Source organism: Gopherus evgoodei, chromosome 1 (assembly GCF_007399415.2).
Source record: "Gopherus evgoodei ecotype Sinaloan lineage chromosome 1, rGopEvg1_v1.p, whole genome shotgun sequence".
Classification (NCBI taxonomy): domain Eukaryota; kingdom Metazoa; phylum Chordata; order Testudines; family Testudinidae; genus Gopherus; species Gopherus evgoodei.
Genome location: NC_044322.1, coordinates 244,712,977 through 244,731,609, shown reverse-complemented (window position 1 = coordinate 244,731,609; position 18,633 = coordinate 244,712,977). Strand labels below are relative to the sequence as shown.

The window sequence follows — 18,633 nt, the reverse complement described above, 5'->3', positions numbered from 1 at the left end:
GGTTGCTGCCAAAGAACGACCGCCTAGTTCGCCTAAATGGTTGCACCAGCCTTGCCTATTTGTTGAAACCATATTGTTTGGCATCCTCTCATTCTTTTATTAATGGCAATTGGTATCAATCATTCCATTATTTTGCCTAGGTTTTTGTAGCAGCCTATAATTTCCTTGGACACCTATTTTATTTTATCTGTTAATCTGTATAACATTCATTTCTCTGTCATCTAAAATATTCCAATTTTTCCAAGATTCATTAACCATTAACATCAAAGATCTAAAGAACTCCTCAGTCAATTCCTTTACAACTCTTGGGCGCAGGTGTAGCTAAGCGTTAAAGTAATGATGGGCATAAATTGCAGAATTTGGATTGAGATTTTGAACTCCCTAAAGTTCTGTATTTTGGATCTGAAATTTTGGCCCAGCCCAGGGAAAGGAGGGAGGCTCATTTGCCAGTTTGGATGTGGATCCAGGTTTAGATTTTGAACACCCCAAAAAGTTTAAAGATACTTGTTTCAGATGGAGTCGGGGTGGTGCTGGTCAAGTCCAATTTGAAAAACGAGTGAAAATCTATTCCAATACAAAGATAGCTAATGAATCCCTTTTCAATCTAGCCCCAACGTGTAATCAGTATGTTCCACTGCACAATTCACTCAGTGCTCAAAGCAAAGTATACAACATGAGGGCATAAAAACATTTTAATTAAAAACACTTTATCACAAGGATTATGCTATCAGAATAAAAGCGCATTTCTTGTTAGAGTTATTAAAACACTCTGGATCTCTTCACATAGCAAGAGGTTCGCATGAGTAGAGATGAGCAATAAATATATAGTACAGCCAATCAGTTAGTGAGACCACACACGAACATGCTGCTTTTACTAACCTGGGAAAACATAAATGAGGCCATGACGCACAGATAGCGCCAGCTCAATTAAATGTAGCAATTTCCAGGGTGTTCAGATTACGCTCAATTACACAGGCAAATCCACTTGCCTGAAACCACTTAGAATTTCTTTTTTTCTAAAAAAAAAAAAAAAAAAAACAAAAGCAAAAAAAACACCCAGCAAGCTGATGCTTTAAAAAAACAAATTTTTTTTTTGTTTTTGGCTATAATTTTATCAAGACAGCACAAAACAGACATCAGAAACAAAAGGGTCATGGTGCAGAAAGTGACTCTGAAGACTGCTAATTCTGTTGCTGGGGAGCCTGGGGTTTCTTCTTCATTTAGAAAATAATCAGAGGAAAATGTAATCCCAATTCTGCGTCACTTGCAGCTATTACTTTAACAGAATAGCTCATCTAAATGAAGGAGGCCTCTGAAGACAGAAAGTCCATTGTTCCAAACCATAGATTGTACATGTGAACATTGCACGTGGGAGAACCAAAGTGACAGTCAGCGCAGGACTTTATTGAGAGGGAAAGTAACCGCATCAGGGTACTTTGGAAGGTAGTCTTCATGAATGAGCACATGAGCAGCTAAGTGAACTAGTGCCCCCCGCCCCGTGCACGCACGCGTGCACACACACACACACACACACCCCTTAAATTTAAACTATTGGATCCATTATGTCCAACCTAAATGAATGGCTGTTCCCACTACATATTCCAGGTTGAGCAAGCTTGTAAAAACTCAGAAGTTTGATTTTGATAAAGGTCTAGCTGATCAGCAGCTTATTTTGGGTCAGGAAATGCTGGGCAGAAAGGCCCCAGCTTTTTAAACACATTTAGACATTGCTGCACTTGGAGCCTAAATGCCTTTGGAAAACAAGACTTGGGCTCCAAAATCAGTTACGGGTTGCAATAGTGAGTGAAGCCATGCCTCAATATCTTTACAAAGTTGGGCTCACATGGCTTTGTTTTATACACTTGACTTGAATACAATATACTACCGCCTGGAGTTCTCTTTTGCACTTGGCTGTTTGTTACTGTGGCTGCCATAAGCATGGCATTCCACAGTTCAACACAATTTTCTTTTAAATTCTTTATCCATTTTCTTTCCATATTTTTAGACACACGCCGTTAGGTTTAAAGCCAGTTCAAAACATTTATATGCATTATAAAAAGTGCAATGGGATTTTTTTTTAAGGTTGGGGTGTTAACCCCTAGTGTCCTGGCCAAATTCTAATTTGCGTTCTTATATTTTGTCACATTAACATTTTACCCATAGTTTCAACGGATGCACAATCCTTCCTGCTCTCAGCTGTAGTATTGTATTGCTGTATGCATGTAAACAGCCATTGCATTCCACCCCAGCCGCAGCTGCATTTTGATCATAGGTTAAGGGGTATGCTGGGTTTCCTTGCAATATTGGGTAATATATAAATGCAAGCTATTTCTCCCACTCGCCTCTTTCTTTATCTTGACAATTTCAGTTAAACCCTCTCTTTAACTGTGGTTTTCTTCTCCCCACCCCCAGCCTTTCTTCGCAAGGAAAACCTCCTTGCCCACTTACCACTCTGGCTGTCTCCGGTGCATCCCTTATCTAATTCCTCGATGGCGTATGATGCTGAAAGCTGAATAAAGCAGGGGTCTCAAACTTCATTGCAGCATGACCCCCTTTCACGATAAAAATAACTGCATGACCCCAGGAGGAGAGACCGAAGCCTGAGCCAACCCAAGCCACTGGTGGAGCACCAAAGCTGAAGTTCCAGGGCTTCAGTCCCAGGCAGGGATCTGTAATCTGAGTCCCAGTGCCTAGGGCTAAAGCACTCAGGCATCGGCCCCCAGGCAGTGGTGCTCGGGCTTCAGCTTCGACCCCAGGCCCCAGCAAGTCTAAGTCAGCCCTGGCAACCCCATTAACACGGGGTCACGACCCACAGTTTGAGAAGGGCAGGAATAGAGCAAACCAATATGGTCGTCTGAGTGCTGTATGTGTTATGCCCAGAATTCTCTTCACCACGCTAGACAGCACCCCCTACTAGTGGTTTCATAAACCTAAGACTATCGCACAAATGCCCTCCAAGATAATTCATTCAAATCGCTTGGGGAATTTATGAAAAAGTCAGTGACGTATCCAGAGTGTGGATCAGTTCTGCAGTTAATATTTAGTGAATCCTAATAGTTGTTTTTAGCACTCGTTCTTAGGGATCCTGGAAGGCTGTTAAAACTCTGAAAAGCAGGAGTCAGTCTGATGTGGTGCTAACAATGATGGGAACATTTCAGTGAAAACCAGGCCAACAAACATCAATTCGAGGCACCAAGACAATTGGAATGACTTTATGATATGTTCTTGTCACCTTTAACCCATTGGTATTAAAGCTGCTGTTCCTAAGGGCTAGATCCTGACATCCTTGCTCAGGAAAAACTCCGTCTTCAAGAGTGAAACGCACACTACAAGAGCAGGCCCTGAGTCCTGCTATGTCTTTAGCCACAGAGGCAAATTTCCTGCTGCTTATTTTTTGCTGCAGCAGTGGGGAGTTCACATGGCTGTTGTTTAAGGTATGTCACACTCGAAAGGCAGCGGGCTTTGTTTGTGTTTTACTGCTTGGAAATTGTTGGATTTACTTTCTTTAAGCATAAATTTGTATTTTAATAAAAAGAAAAGAAAAATAAGTATTTAAAAAATAATAAATCCATGGAACTAGCAGAGACTCGGACTTCCTGTGTGACCTTCAGCAAACCTCTTTGCCTTAGTTCTCCATCCTTAAAATAGGGCTAATACTTAATGTTTGTTTTGTTTTGCTTGTATCCATAGGCCTCGCTCTTGTACTGAGCTCTGTGTAAGTCCAGGAGCTCACTGCAAGTTCTTCAGTGCAGTGACAGTCTTTTATTATATACATATGTGGTGCCTAGTACAGTAGGTCCCTGATCTTGGGTGAAGCATTTAAGGCACTAGTGTAATACATAAAATGAAGGATATGAGGGGGGAAACAAATTTAGCTATGTGTTAAAGGCTAAGCCGTTGAGGTCTTTATTGTACAGAATTATTTTTTTTTCATGTGGATTTTCTTTCCAAAGTAGTAGTAGGAATCTGGAACACATTCTTCACCAGATTATAGCATTTTTAAAGTGGTCAAATTTTGAGGCTGAAAAGGTCAACAATGCTCCTGTTAACAGTTATATTTTTGAAGACTATCCATTCTTTTTTCCCCATCGAACAAAATCAACAGTAGTTTCCCTTGCTACTTTTTTTGGTATCTTTAGTAAGATTGGTCAGTGTTAAGTTAATCTTTGCAAGCAAAGCCCTTATGCTTTATGTAACTCTATCACAATATGTTTTAACAAAATGACTTTTATGTAGCAAGCAGCCTCGGACCAAGGTGCATTTATTTTGCACAACCTTAGAAGAGGAGCAATATTTAAATGTTCAGCCCTTGGGACTTGTGCAATAAGCTGGAAAAGGGAGCAGCCAGTTCGCTGGAGCTTTGTCTCAGAGGCTTGTTGTTGTTTGAGGTTTTAGAGATTGACCCACAAAAAGGCTTTCCATTAAAGCATTCAGAATTGTATGCAGCTAGATTATGCTTGTGGCTGTCAACTCACACGTAAAAAAAAGTCATTCACTGAGGCTAAAGTAGTTTTAGTCAATGTAATTAATTTAACCCTAGCTTTAGAAATAGAGGTGGTCTGGCTTCTAATTTCCTGTGGCTAATACAAAGCAAGAATGTAAAGACATGGAAACTGAAGACCTCCAGTAACTAACTTTAGCTAGATTCTTTGTTCTGCTTCTGTCTTAAATGCTTTGTTTCAATTATAGCCAGAAAATATATAAATAAGCCATTTCTTTTAGGATGGTTGGACCACAAAATCTTTTCCTAGTTAATTGTCTAGCGAGTTTCCAAATGAGTTCACTTGAATTGGCTTATTGGATAGTGCTGGGTGCTGTCATGTGGGAGATCCAGCTTCAAGAAAAGAGCTCAGAGAAGACAATCACCATGTCACTTCTGTTGGAGGAGGAGATTAATACAGCATGTCTCAGAGGTGGGCCAGAATTTGTCGCCTTAGAAGTATTTGTTAATAATAATAAATAACTAAGCACTGGATGAGGTACACCACATGTTGTGATAGGCATGTGAAGGACCCATGGATATTGAAAGATGTGTGATGGGCAGTGTTGAGCACTATAGCAGTGAATATATGTCTACAGGTTTTGCATCTGTTGTTCTGGCACAGTCTGGTGCTGCTTTGAATTGATGCATCCTGGTTGGTAGGGAGCTTGCTTCTGATGATGAAGTTGGAGAGGTTGCAGGGTTGTCTGATGGTCAAAAGAGAATTCAGGACAGATTTTTTTTTCAGGATATGATCCCCATCAAGTATGAATTGTAACTGTTTCATGATACCCTGTATGGGTTCCAGTATCGGGTGTGCTATCAGAGGGGGTTTATTTCTGTATAGAAGCAGGTTCTTTCAGGGTACTTGGGTGTGATCTACTTTTCTGGTGGATTGGTTTTGTTAAGTGTAATAAGGTATATATTCTGGACTTTCTCCTCAGAGCATATTCTGTTGTATCTGAGTGCCTGGCCGTAGATAACAGTTTTCTTGGTGTGTTTAGGGTAGTTACTGGATCTGTGAAGGTAGGTATAGTGATCCTTGGGTTTCTTGTATATAGTTGTCTGTAGAGTTTCATTGTTGTAGCTGATCATTGTGTCTAGGATGTTGATGATAGTGTGGAAGTATTCTAAAGAGACTTTATAGATGGGGGAGGGGGTTGAAATTGTGGTGGAAATCTATGAGGGATAGGGTTTAGGTCATCTCACCAGAGGGCAAAAATACGATTGCTTATATCTCATTGGTTTATCACTAGTTTTGTGGTGTATTCGACCAGAAATTCTTCTTCAAGGTGGTCCATAAAGAAGTTGGTATACTGGGGATCCATCCTACTATCCATGGCTATTCCCATGGTTTAGACAAAGTGTGTGTTTGTTGAATATGAAAATGTGAGGGGTAAGGATGAAATGGATGAGTTTGTGGATATGTTTGGGGTGGATATCTGAGGGTCATTCATTATCTTGTAAATATTTGTGGCAGGCAATGATGCTGTCATTGAGAGGGATTTTGCTGTATAGGGAGGTGACATCAGTGCTGGCAAGAATGGTGTTCTGAGGAAGGGTGTTAATATTGCAGAGTTTCTGGAGCAAGTTGGTTGTGTCCTGAAGGAAGCTCAGCTCTTTGTGAGGATGGTTTCTGTTAGTCCTGATATTTCTTCTGTAAGAGTCCTGTGACCAGATATGATGCTGTGACGATGCGGTTCTGGCGGGACCCAACTGAGAGCGCCAATTCAGGACAAATCGCTTAAACAGGGCAGTTATCGCCCAAGGCTGGGGTTTTTCTACCTCTAAGGTGAACCAAATCAGCCAGACAAAGAGGACTTTGGTTTCACCCCACTGGCTAACCCCAGCTCACACAAGCAATTTCCTTAGACACTCCAGTCTTCCAGTATCACCACCAATGCCACTCATCCTGGGGATGAATGGTTGTGAAAACAAACACCCCAATAAAAGAAAATGGTTCTCTCGATCCCAGAGAATCAAGCCCCAGACCCAGGTCAATATATACATCAGATCTTACCCACAAATCTCACTGTTGCCAGTCCTTTAGAATCTAAAATCTAAAGGCTTATTCATAAAGGGAAAAAGGTAGAGATGAGAGCTAGAATTGGTTAAATGGAATCAATTACATACAGTAATGGCAAAGTTCTTAGCTCAGGCTTGTAGCAGTGATGGAGTAAACTGCAGGTTCAAATCAAGTCTCTGGAGTACATCCCCGTTAGGATGGGTCAGTCAGTCCTTTGTTCAGAGCTTCAGTTTGTAGCAAAGTTCCTGCAGAGGTAAGAAGCAGGACTGAAGACAAGATGGAGATGAGGCATTAGCCTTATATAGGCTCTTCCAGGTGTAAGAACACTTCTTTGTTCTTATTTGGAAAATTACAGCAAAATGGAGTCTGGAGTCACATGGGCAAGTTCCTGCTCACCCTGCTGAGTTACAAGGGGTATCTGCCTCCTCTCAATGGGTCAATTGTGTAACTGATGCTCTTAATGGGCCATCAAGCAGGATAGGCAGAGCTAACTCCAACTTGTCTGGGATGTTTCCGAGAAACACAGCACAAATTTGAAATACAAACAGTATAGATCCAATACTCATAACTTCAACTACAAAATGATACAGACATTGTCAAGGTATGATTCCCCACTCTGAACTTTAGCGTCCAAAAGACGGGGCACCTGCATGAACCCCTCTAAGCTTAATTACTAGCTTAGAAATGATAGAGCTGCCACCACCCAAAAATATAATGTTTTGGGACACTTTCTGGCCCCCAAACCCTTCCCTGGAGACTCCAAGACCCAAAACCCCTTGGGTCTCACAACAAAGGGAAATAAATCATTCCCCCCTCCTTTCTTCCTCCCAGATTCTCCCCTCCCTGGGTAACACTGGAAGATCCCTGTGATTCAACTCCTTGAATCTTAAAACAGAGATGAAATTCACCTTCCCCTCCCCTTCTCTCCCCCTCCCAGACTCTCCCTGAGAGAGACACAGTGATCCTAATACAGAAAATCAGGCTTTTCCTCCCCCCTTCTCTCCTTTCTCTCACCGATTCCCTGGTGAGTGCAGACTCCCTCCCCTTGGGTCTTGCACAAGAAATAAAAAAAAATCAATCAGGTTCTTAAAAAGAAAAGCTTTTAATAAAAGAAAGAAAAAAAGTAAAAATTTGTCTCTGTAAAATCAAGATGGAAAATGTTACAGGGTCTTTCAGCTTATAGACACTAGAGAGAATCCTCCCCCCAGCACAAATACAAGTTCCAACAAACAGAGCTACAATCCTTCCAGCAAAATACACATTTGCAAATAAAGAAAACGATCAAAAGACTAAACCGCCTTTCTAACTGGTACTTACTAAATTGAACAGAAGAGGCTGTTTCAGAAAATTGGAGAGTCTGTATACATGTCTGGTCCCGCTCAGAACCCAGAGAGAACAAAGAAAAAACCCAAAAAGCACAGACAAAGGCTTCCCTCCACTGAGATTTGAAAGTATCTTGTTTCCTGATTGGTCCTCTGGTCAAGTGTTCCAGGTTTACTGAGCTAGTTCACCCTTTACAGGTAAAAGAGACATTAACCCTTAACCATCTGTTTATGACAGACATACGGACAGCATAATCATAACCAGCAACCCATAACCTGGTCTTATACACTTTATATGACCCCCTTTACATAAGATTTGGTGCCACTACAGGACCTTGGTTACAAACCATGTTCTATATGGTCCCAGTTTATGTCAATAACGTCACAGATGCATCTGCCTGGATTCCCTTGCTTGTATATCTTGGAAAGTGTATATAAGCTCCATGGGGTAGGGTTATGGAGGGAAGATGTTGTTATAGAATTTCTCTTAGAGTTGTTTGGGGAAGGATTTAATGATATCCTTATTTACCTGGGTAAATTGTGATGTGAGGTCTTCTTTTTTTTGTTCTTTATAGTAAATGATATTGGAGAGTTGTCTGGTTAATGTAGTCATCACAGTTAAGGACTACGATGGTGCCCCTTTTGTCTGCTTTTGTTTGATCACTATTTGTCAGTTCAGTTTCAGGGACTGTATAGCTGACCTCTTAGTGGTGTAGAGATTGTGGTGGACGTGACGTTTGTTAAGGATTTCACAGTCAATTTTTTTTCCTGAAGCAATCAATGTAATGATCAAGAATGTGGTTTCACCCACTCTGAGTTAACTGTCAGATGATTCTTTTTTCTTATGTTTATGACATGGTAATTGTGGTGGCGTCATCATTATTGTGAAAGAATTCTTGTAGACAGCATCAGTGGAAGAATTCTTGTAGGTCTCCACATGTTAAAAGGTGTGCTCTGTTACCATACTAAGTTCTATGAGTCCTACACATGCCTCTCACAACACATGGTGTATCTCAACCAGTGCACTAAATACCCCAATAACAAATGCACTCTTGAATGAACACACCGAAAAATGAGCAAAGACAAAACCACCAATCACCTGTGTGTGAATCCTTTTCACAGTGCAATCACTCTATACCTGACCTCTCAGTCCTCATCGTCAAAGGAAATCTGCACAACATCATCAAAAGATGAGCCTAGGAGCTTAAATTCATAACTTTGCTAGATACTGAAAATCATGGACTGAATAGAGACGAGACACTGGATTTATGGCTTATTACAATAATCTATAACCCACTAGCCCCCTCCCCATGACTGGAGAGGTGTTGTTGGGACACTTCACTTTGAATGGTCCCTTGAAATACGTCTTAACTACTTATTCTAAACAACCTGTTCCACATTGTGTTTAGCTGTGATACTCTCTAATATCCTGGGGCCAACATGACTACATCAACACTGCATACAGGAAGCAGAGAGGCTAACTGGCTAAACTGTGTGATATACAAAGTTCTGTATCCTCTGCCTGCAAGAGATTTCCTGTCTTGCAGAGTGATTTCCATTGAATAATAGTGAGGGTCTGAGTCTTGTTTACTCTTAGGCTCTGGCAGTATAAAAGGGCTTTAAAGTGGACATAGATGTAACTATTTCTCAAATAATATTACAATTGTCTGTAATAGAGTGGCAGGATTTTTCTATCAGAACCATATAGGGAGGTTTTGACTGATTCCTTAACTCTCTATATAAAGGGAGATGGGAGCGATTCTTTGGGTAGAAAGAATTAGGATCTTAGCAAAGAAATTCTAGGAAAAGCCAAGTTTAGGGAGAAATGTTTGAGTTTTACATTTGTTGTTTGAATTACTGCTAAAACCAAAAGGAAGCAAAGAGGGTAAATATGGACTAAATACAGAAGGCCTGATTCTCTGTCACCTCATTCTGTGCTAATGTAACACTATTTTAATACAGTTACAACGATGTTACAGTGGAGAACAAGGCCAGTCTACAAAGATTCTCTTCACTGTAGGCTGAGAACCCTATGTGTGTTCAGGGCCAAAATCTGCTTGCCTTATACACAAGAGTAGTCAAGCAGGATTTGGCCCATAGGACACGTCTTTTGTATTATAATTGTTTAGCACTCTGAATTTATGAGTAGCCACACATTTGGGGCCTGATTGAACATGGGAGGAGAGAGGGAAATAAATACTGTTTTTGTGCATTTAGAAATTTGAAAATAAGGCATGCTGAGGTACAAAATGTGACCTGCATACAGTGTAACACTCCAACTGCATTATCAACACACAGTGGAGAAGTAACTGAGGAATGGATAACAACAATCATATAATGGCAGAGATCCAGACCACCGAGTGCCCATAACAACACTGTGTGGTTTTATTCCAGATGTTCTACAGGGTTGTTACTGATCTGGTGTAGCCAGGTTAATTGCAGATAAATGCATGGCTACTGCCAGTCCATGACTGGGCACTCTCCTGTCCTGAGCTCAAGTCTGATCTTCAGCACTCTGTGTGCAGAGACTTTGTCCAAAAAGGGCCAGCTGTCAGTAACCAATGATGATTTCAATCTTCTTGAGGTCAGTTCTCAATGGATAATAATTTGTACTAGATCTAGTCATGCAGAAATCTGCTGCAAGGTCCTGCATTTATCCCGTGAGTAAAGAGCTACAGGATGAAGTCCTGAACCTTGTGTTTGAGTATCCAAAACACAATGGGTGGGGAACTTTTGTATAGCAGCTTGGTTTATTTCTCCTGTGGTATTTAAATCAAATTCATATTGAGGTAAAACTGCCTAGCCTCAAGTGTTGAGAAGTGCTGAATACATTATGAATGGTGAGTCAAGAGATTTGTGGTGCAGGAATTGTTTGGTGATGATGATGTTATTATTTAACACTTCGATTGTGTTACCGCTTAAGATCCCATCAGTTTTTGGGGCCCCACTGTTCTAGGTTGTGAACAAGCATACAGCAAATGTCAGTGCCTGCCCCAAAGATCTCAGAGTATAAAAGACACGATGTAAAAGGTTGACGAGTCAAGCCAGTGGGTCGAGAGCGGGGTTGTGGAGATGACAGGGTAACAAAAAGAAAATGTTGGCAATTCACAGGGAATGAGGATCAGTAATCACAGCTTAGCCCCTGTCTAGCTGTTGCCAGGCTGCAGTCTCTTGTTTGCATTATGGGAGCTTGGAGGAGTGACTTGACAGAGGATCAGGTGATGGCTTGATGGATTTTGAACAGGAGCTTCATCCACTCGATGGGGCAGCATGGGGGAGAGTGCCAGAAGCGGAGACTCAGGGAACTGAGGTTTCCTCATTGAAGTGAAAGTGGGAGTTGACCTTGTGATAAAGTTAAAGGTTGGATAGGCAGGGTGAGGCTCTGTTTCCCCAGGCAGAAGGAGGAAACACATTGTAGGCCTGTCTTGGAATAATCCTAATTCTCATAATAACTGATTCCGATGGACTTTTAGGCACCCTGAGACCTCTCAGAAAAGGAAATAGTTCTGAATTTCTAAAAACCACAAAGACAGAGCATAAGGCACGCCTCTGTACAAACTGTGATTTGTGCATGGGCATAATAAAACTCCAACCATATTAACGACTCAAAAATGGAGTTATAATTCAGGAGCGGATAAAAATTTGTATTAAATCAAATAAAGTAGAAATCTGCTCCAAGGTCCTGTATTTGGCTTGGCACCAGTTCTGGTATCACTGAGGCTTTAGCTACCATAGCGACATACTCCTTTGGGGCAGAGGGGAAGGAAGAAGAATTTACAGTAATACCTTCCACTGTTCTTCTAATTAAATCTCACAAGTTAGTGGAACGTGCTGGATTTATAACCACTCTCAATCCCAGTGGTTGCACTTGAAACTAATCACCCTCTTTAAAATAACATATTTGTCTGAATTCATGCAGCCATTTAAACATGCAAAACCTAAAGCTCAGTAAAATACAGGGCTAGAGCAGAGGGGAAGGTTTCAGAAGCTCCCATGTTGAACAAGTTTCCTTACCTTTGGCAAAGGCCACTTGCCAGCTCTCAAAGTTCTAAGAAAGGAGGATCTCATATGAAATTAGTTTCTGTCACTTTAATGCATCCCTCCCTTCTTGTGCACGTATGAGGGGATTCTGCTTCAGGGGCTTTTGGGGAAGTAGGGCATATTTTAAAATACTATGGTCTCAAAGCTTCAGATGCAAATCACCACCACCACCACCACCAAGAACTGCTGATGTAAAAGAATCTCTGGGTAGGAAGAGAAAGCTTTGTGAGTACCCTTTCTTCCCTACAGCCCCCACTCTCTCCTCTTTTGTCGAGTTGCCCCCACCCCTAAATCTTTTATTTCTTGGGAACAGGCAATTAAGAAGCTCAGGACTATTTTTTAAAAAAGCATTATCATGTGCTTATGTCAAACTTCAGCAAGTTGCAAAGAAAAATATCCCAAAGGGACGGAAGAAGTTAACTGTTCTTCCAGGATTTGAGATCACAACACCCAGGGTCTTTGCTTTGGCAGTGTGATTAGTGCAATCTATAGGAGGGAAGAAAGGGAAAAAATGACAAGGTGGGGTATGGGGGCGGGGGAGACAAACACACAGATCCCTCAAGCAGAACAAAAGACAGCAGTTCACCCACCCCCTATGTTTCTCTCTCTCTCTCTACCTCCAGTGTAAGATTTACCTTCTCTAGGCTGAGTAGCTTGTTGGAGGAGGTTTTCCCTCAAACTTTTGCCACTTCCAGGCTGGGCGCTCTGTGTGTGTGTGTGTGTGTGTGTGTGTGTGTGTGTGTGTGTGTGTGTGTGTGTGTGTGTGTGTGTGTGTGTGTGAACACACCTACTGTAGATTGGTAGACACCAACCTTTGGAATTGCTACTGCCAGGTAAGATATGGTTTTAATTCTCCTCTTTCTTGAGATCCATTTTTCACAGGCTGGTGGGCTCATTTTATTAAGCGCACAGTCCCTCCCCCTACCCCCCCAGTCCAGTTAATGCCCTTCTGTATTGGATGGTAATAAATATGAGAGGGAGTTGATTGCCAAATTAGATGCACCTTCAGGGATCTTGTGGGAGGGAAAGGGTTTCTCGAGGTCTGGTGCTGGAAAGGTGAAATGAGTATCTATCTCTTCAGGGGTAGTTGAGGAATTGTCTGGTCTGCTCAACCCTCTCCACACATACACACATGCACTTTTTCAGATCATACAGCAGGGTGCAGCGCTATATCTCCACCAGCTTGGAGGGTGAGGGAGCAGAGTGTCATAATTTGGTTAGCAGGGGTGCTATTTCTCTGCTCTTCAAGAAAAAGGACATTATAAAAAGGGTTCTAGCACCCTGGACAGCTGGAGGGAGACGTGAAAATAGGAGGGTGAGTGCTATAACCTCCTCCCTCATGGGGAAGGAAGCGAAATTGCTAGATACCATGGCCAGTAAATCCATTAAACAGAATATCAGTCATCCATGTATGTCTAATACACAGCTGCCCTGCTGCTGAGCCAAGCTCAGCAGGCTGTTTCAACCACAAAATGATTAATTAAAAGTGCAAGAGTTGTTTTTTTCATTTCAATCTATTCATCTAAAGTCTTTTGTTTTCCTTTGAATATCAGAGAGGGTCACATCCCATCTGCTTTATTTACGTAAATTATCCCACTGACAGCAATTTTAAGGCAAAATGCCCTGGGTTTGTGCAGTTCCTGATTTGCCATAACTGTGGTAAAATATATGAAAGCACAACAAAAACAAAACAATCCCCCCCTCCCACCATCTATCTCAGTAGAACCTCTGTGTAGTTTTTGGTGCCCACTTCAATAGCTAGTTGATTTCTATTTCCTACTCTTTTTCAGTCCCTCATAAATGGCCCCAAAATGACTCAGAACTGCTAAATATAAACCAAATTCAAGGAAATGGCAGTGGTTAATAGTTAATGTCTTTATGCCATTTGAAAGATGTTAAAGTGCTATATGAATTCCAAATGGCGCTGTTATTAGTAATTATGATTATGAAACATGATTCAGCCTCAGAGAAAGATAAATCAACACTACCTGGCCGCCATCAGAAGCACTTGTACTAGTCACACTTACTTCATGTATATTTGCACAACACTATCTACTGCCTATATCTCAGGGACCAAATACCTTAACTGTAACAGAATATACAAACAGTATTTTGGAAGATTGTAGGGATAGTGTAAACTAGGTAAAACTAAGTATGGATTATATTCTGTTATTCCAGATAAGAGATCCTCTTGAAAAAATGAAAGTTCCATGCAGAGATAATTGATGCATGCATTCTATGTTTATCTAAGAAATATCAATGAGCAGGTTAGAATGTAATTTCACCCATTTTAATGTGTGCCTTAATGTCAGGGGATTATATTTTACATATTAGATTATTTTCTGTCATAAAGAATAGTAAAATTCTACAAGTGTGTGGTTGTACAAAGCTATGACTATTTATAAATCTGCAGGTGTACCTGTTTATCGCTGTTTTTATGATATACTATAGCGTAGTTTTAATGATTCCACCATTGAAACTTGTTTGTGTCTTCTGCTAGAAGTCTAAGCACTGTCAGTTACCATTAAAGAACTGTGTTGTATCAGATCATCCCAAATCAGTTTATGGCTCAATAACCCATGCCATACAATGATTTGTTTTGAAGACTTAATATTTTAGATGCATAGTGCCCTAATTTCAAGGTTTAGATAGTCATTTTGGTTTCAAAACAAAAAATGTATTTTAATATTTGTACTGCAGATAATTGTTACTGCTATAGACTGGAAAGTGTTATGTTTTTGTAGCATGAAGATATGAGGGGTTGATCTTGCCTTATACCCTGTTTTAAAATAAATCTTTGTACCAGGGAGTGAGTATATATGCACACACATACATCTCCATTTTTACCTCATTCCTTACTCAGACAAGCTTCCACTGGCTGGAAATTTTCCCTGAATAAGTACTGAGGAAAGCTGAGAAAGATGTTCAGGATGTTGCCCTCAGATGGACAGGAGATATCCTGCAAAATATATGTCCATATAAAATACACAGGGTTTGAATTCAATGTTACATCAGGGCCCAATATATTTCTAGGGGAAGGAGTTATTCAATATAATGCTTAACATCCCTTGCTTTGTACTTTTAAACGTAAAAATACCAGGAATGAAATGTACAACAAAATAGAATTTGGTGTAGTTTTGCAGCTCTAGACTGCTGCGTGCCAAGTTCTGAGTCATAGTCATCCAAAACAGTCATGTAATCAGGCCTCTGTCAGAGCTTATTATTCAAGGGTTTGGGACTATACAGTAATGAAAAAGACAACATAAACATCTTCCCGGTAGTAATTTGTGTCATTACTGTTATCTTTTATTTTTAATGTGGGATTATTGTGATACTCGTAAAGTGAGGCATGGATAGCACCAGCTGGAGTGAAACACAGCATGGGAAGGTGTTATGAAAGCTTCTCCAGGTGATATAGTTAATGGGCCTACCCTGCTATTCCAGGCATGGCCTTTCCTTACCAGAGACTGAAATTAAGGCCTAATGGTTTGATGGCTTTTTTTATAATTCACAAGCAAAATGCATTTGGTGTCTTATTGTTACACCCATTTCTAAAGCACCCATTAGTTTAGTATTTGGGCACTCGTACATACATTCACTCCTGTAAAATAGGTGCCCTGTAACAGTACTCACTGATGCCAGTGATATTCAGTTTTTCCATAGATAATTTAGTCTTTAATTAGTCCATATCTTAACTCTTAAAATGAACATGTCTTATCTTTAATATCTATGTTCAGAGGGTAACGCTCAGCCGTCTCATCTGGGAGCAGGTTCTTAGAAAACGTGCCTATCCCAAGAGATCAGAGTATTATTGAAATTTCTCAGTGATTGTTTTCTATCAGAATGTAGTCCACTTCATGGTCCCTCTGAAATATAGGCTGTAGATCTTCTGTGCCTCTGGTAGCAGTGTGGAGGAATTCACCCTCTTTTAGTGGTAGTGCTAAAGTTGTCTGCCGGGTTCCCTTCCAGACTGAGGGACTCAGGAGGCTTCATGTGCTCCAAAGGTGGTTTAGTTCTGACACAGTGTACTACAGGGGTGGGCAAACTTTTTGGCCTGAGGGTCACATCTGGGTATGGAAATTGTATGGTGAGCCATGAATGGGGTTGGGATGGGGGAAGGCTCCATATGTGGGTACGGGTTCTGGGGCGGAGCCAGAACTGAGGAGTTCAGGGTGTGGGAGGGGGCTCCAGGCTGAGGCAGAGGGTTGGGGTGCAGACTCAGGTTGGGCTAGGGATGAGGGGTTGGGAGTGCAGGAGGGTGCTCCGGGCTGGGTCCAAGGGGTTTGGAGGGTGGGAGGGGGATCAGGGCTGGGGTAGGGGGTTGGAGCGTGAGAGGGGGTCACTCTCTGGTGGGTGCTTATCTCAAGCAGTTCCTGGAAGCAGTGGCATGTCCCCCCTCTGGCTCCTATATGGAGGCACAGCCAGGCAGCTCCCATTGGCTGTAGTTGCCAGCCAATGGGAGCTGTGGAGGCAGTGCTTGGAGCAGGGGAACGGGCAGGGACAGTGTTTGGAGCCCTCTGCCTTCCCCTATGTGTAGGAGTCTAATAGGGGACATGCTGCTGCTTCCAGGAGCCATGCAGAGACACAGCATGCATGGAGTGGGGCAAGCCCCAGACCCCTCTCCCCGGCTGGAGTGCCAGAGCAGGGAAAACCCTGGATCCTGCTCCCTTGTGGGAGCTCAAGGGCCAGATGCAGCCCCTGGGCCATAGTTTGCACATCCTGGGTGTACTATGTATCACATGTGCTTATGTGGCCCCCGTCACCATAGTGTTTGAGCACCTCGCACTGTATAATGTTTTTCCTCACACTACCATGTGAGCTAGGGCTGTTCTATTATTCCTATTACACAGAGAAGTTTAAGTCCACACTTAACCTGACATAGCTACTGTGCTCACGGGTATGAAAAATCCACACCCCATGAGCGCCATAGATATGGCGAACTAACCCCAGTGTAGATACAAGTCAGCTGATGGAAGAATGCCTCCATTGATGGGGAAGATGGATTTCCTACAGCAACAGGAAAACCATTCCATCACTGTAGGCTGTGTCATTGCTACGGGGTTATGTTGGCATAGCTACAGTGCCCATGTGTAGACGTGGACTGACTTGCCCAAAGTCACACAGTAAGTTTGTGGCAAAGCAGGATTTGAACCCAAGTTTCCAGAGTCCCAGGCTAGTGCCCTAATCACAGAATCAGCTTTCCTGTCTGATACACAGGAGTGTTAGCAAGAAAATAAACTTCTTTTCCAAGCCCTACTCAGGCTTTGGTCAGAGTGACAAAGTTCAATACCCTGCCATGTGAACACAGGTCATCAGCTCTTTTTTCCACTGACATGATGCAATGCTCTCAATGAAAGTATACTACTTCTCATTCATGGCCTCCTTCTACTTGGTTGAGACTCCAGACAGAGTGAAGGGCTCCAACCATTCGTTCAGCAAATATTTGTGTAAAGTTGTACATCTAATTAAATATGGACTAACACTACATCTGACTGGCACCTACGTTTCCAGCGAGACAACCACTTATTCCACAGATGCCCTGGAAAGTTGTGACAATCTATATCTTAGATCCACATCTCTATATCTATATAAGGAATAGCCAGCATAGACTTGTCAAGAAAAAATCATGCTAAACCAACCAAATTTCCTTCTTTGACAGGGTTACGAGCCTAGTGGATGAGGGGGTGGAGCAGTACATGTTAATATATCTTGATTTTGGTAAAGATTTTGGCACAGTCCCACATGACATTCTCATAAGCAAACTAGGGAAATGTGGGCCAGATGAAATTACTATAAAGTGAATGCACAGCAGGTTGAAAGACTGTACTCAAAAAGTGGTGTCAAACTGGGAAGGTATAGCTAGTGGAGTCAGTTCTGGATCCGATACTATTCAATATTTTCATTAACAACTTGGATAATGGAGTGCAGAGCATGCTTATAAAATTTGCAGATGACACGAAGCTGGGAGGGGTTGCAAGCACTTTGTCAGACAGGATGAGCATTAAATGACCTTGACAAATTGGAGAATTGGTCTGAATTCAACAAGATTAAGTTCAGTATAGGCAGGTGCAAAGAACTTCACTTAGCAAGGAAAAATCAAAATGGGGAATAACTGGCTTGGTGATAATACTGCTGAAAAGGGATAGAGATTATAGTGGATCACAAATTGAATATGAGTCAAAAATATGATGCAGCTGTGAAAAAGGATAATATTCTGGGGGTACTTACAACAGAAGCATCGTAAGACATGGGAGGTAATTGTCCTGCACAGCTAGGTACAGATGAGGCCTCAGCTGGTGTACTGTGTCCAATTCTAAGCACTACACTTTAGGAAAAGTGTGGCTAGAGGAGAGCGACAAAAAAGAGAAGGTTTTGAAAACCTGGCCTATAATGAAAGGTTTAAAAAACTGGGCTTGTATAGTCTTGAGAAAAGAAGACTGAGGTCGCACCTCAGAATAATTTTCAAATATGTTAAGGGCTGTTATAAATGAGATGGTGATCAATTGTTCTCCGTGTCCCCTGAAGGTAGGGTTTAATCTGGGCTTAATCTGCAGTAAAGCAGATTTAGGTTAGATATAAAGAAAAAACTTCTAACTATAAGGATAGTTAAGCACTAGAATAGGCTTCCAAGGCAAGTTGTGAAATCCCCATCATTGAAGGTTTAAGAACAGGTTTGACGAATACCTGCCAAGGATGGTCTAGGTGTACTTGATCCTGCCATAGCACTGTGGACTGGCCTCAATGACTTCTCAAGATCCCTTCCA

At 41.7% G+C, this 18,633-nt stretch overlaps 1 protein-coding gene across 3 annotated transcripts in view; it reads left to right on the top strand.

The window, feature by feature from the left end:
* The first annotated feature begins 12,005 nt into the window (after positions 1 to 12,005).
* LOC115639239 (solute carrier organic anion transporter family member 1C1-like) overlaps positions 12,006 to 18,633 on the top strand; it is a 47,341-nt gene continuing 40,713 nt past the window's right edge. For 2 of the 3 annotated variants that reach the window (XM_030541738.1, XM_030541726.1), the window contains exon 1: positions 12,471 to 12,702. The gene's annotated coding sequence lies outside the window, so the exon portion shown is untranslated. Of the gene's footprint in view, positions 12,095 to 12,470; positions 12,703 to 18,633 lie in introns of those variants that run through there. The other variant, XM_030541728.1, reaches the window with a different exon arrangement.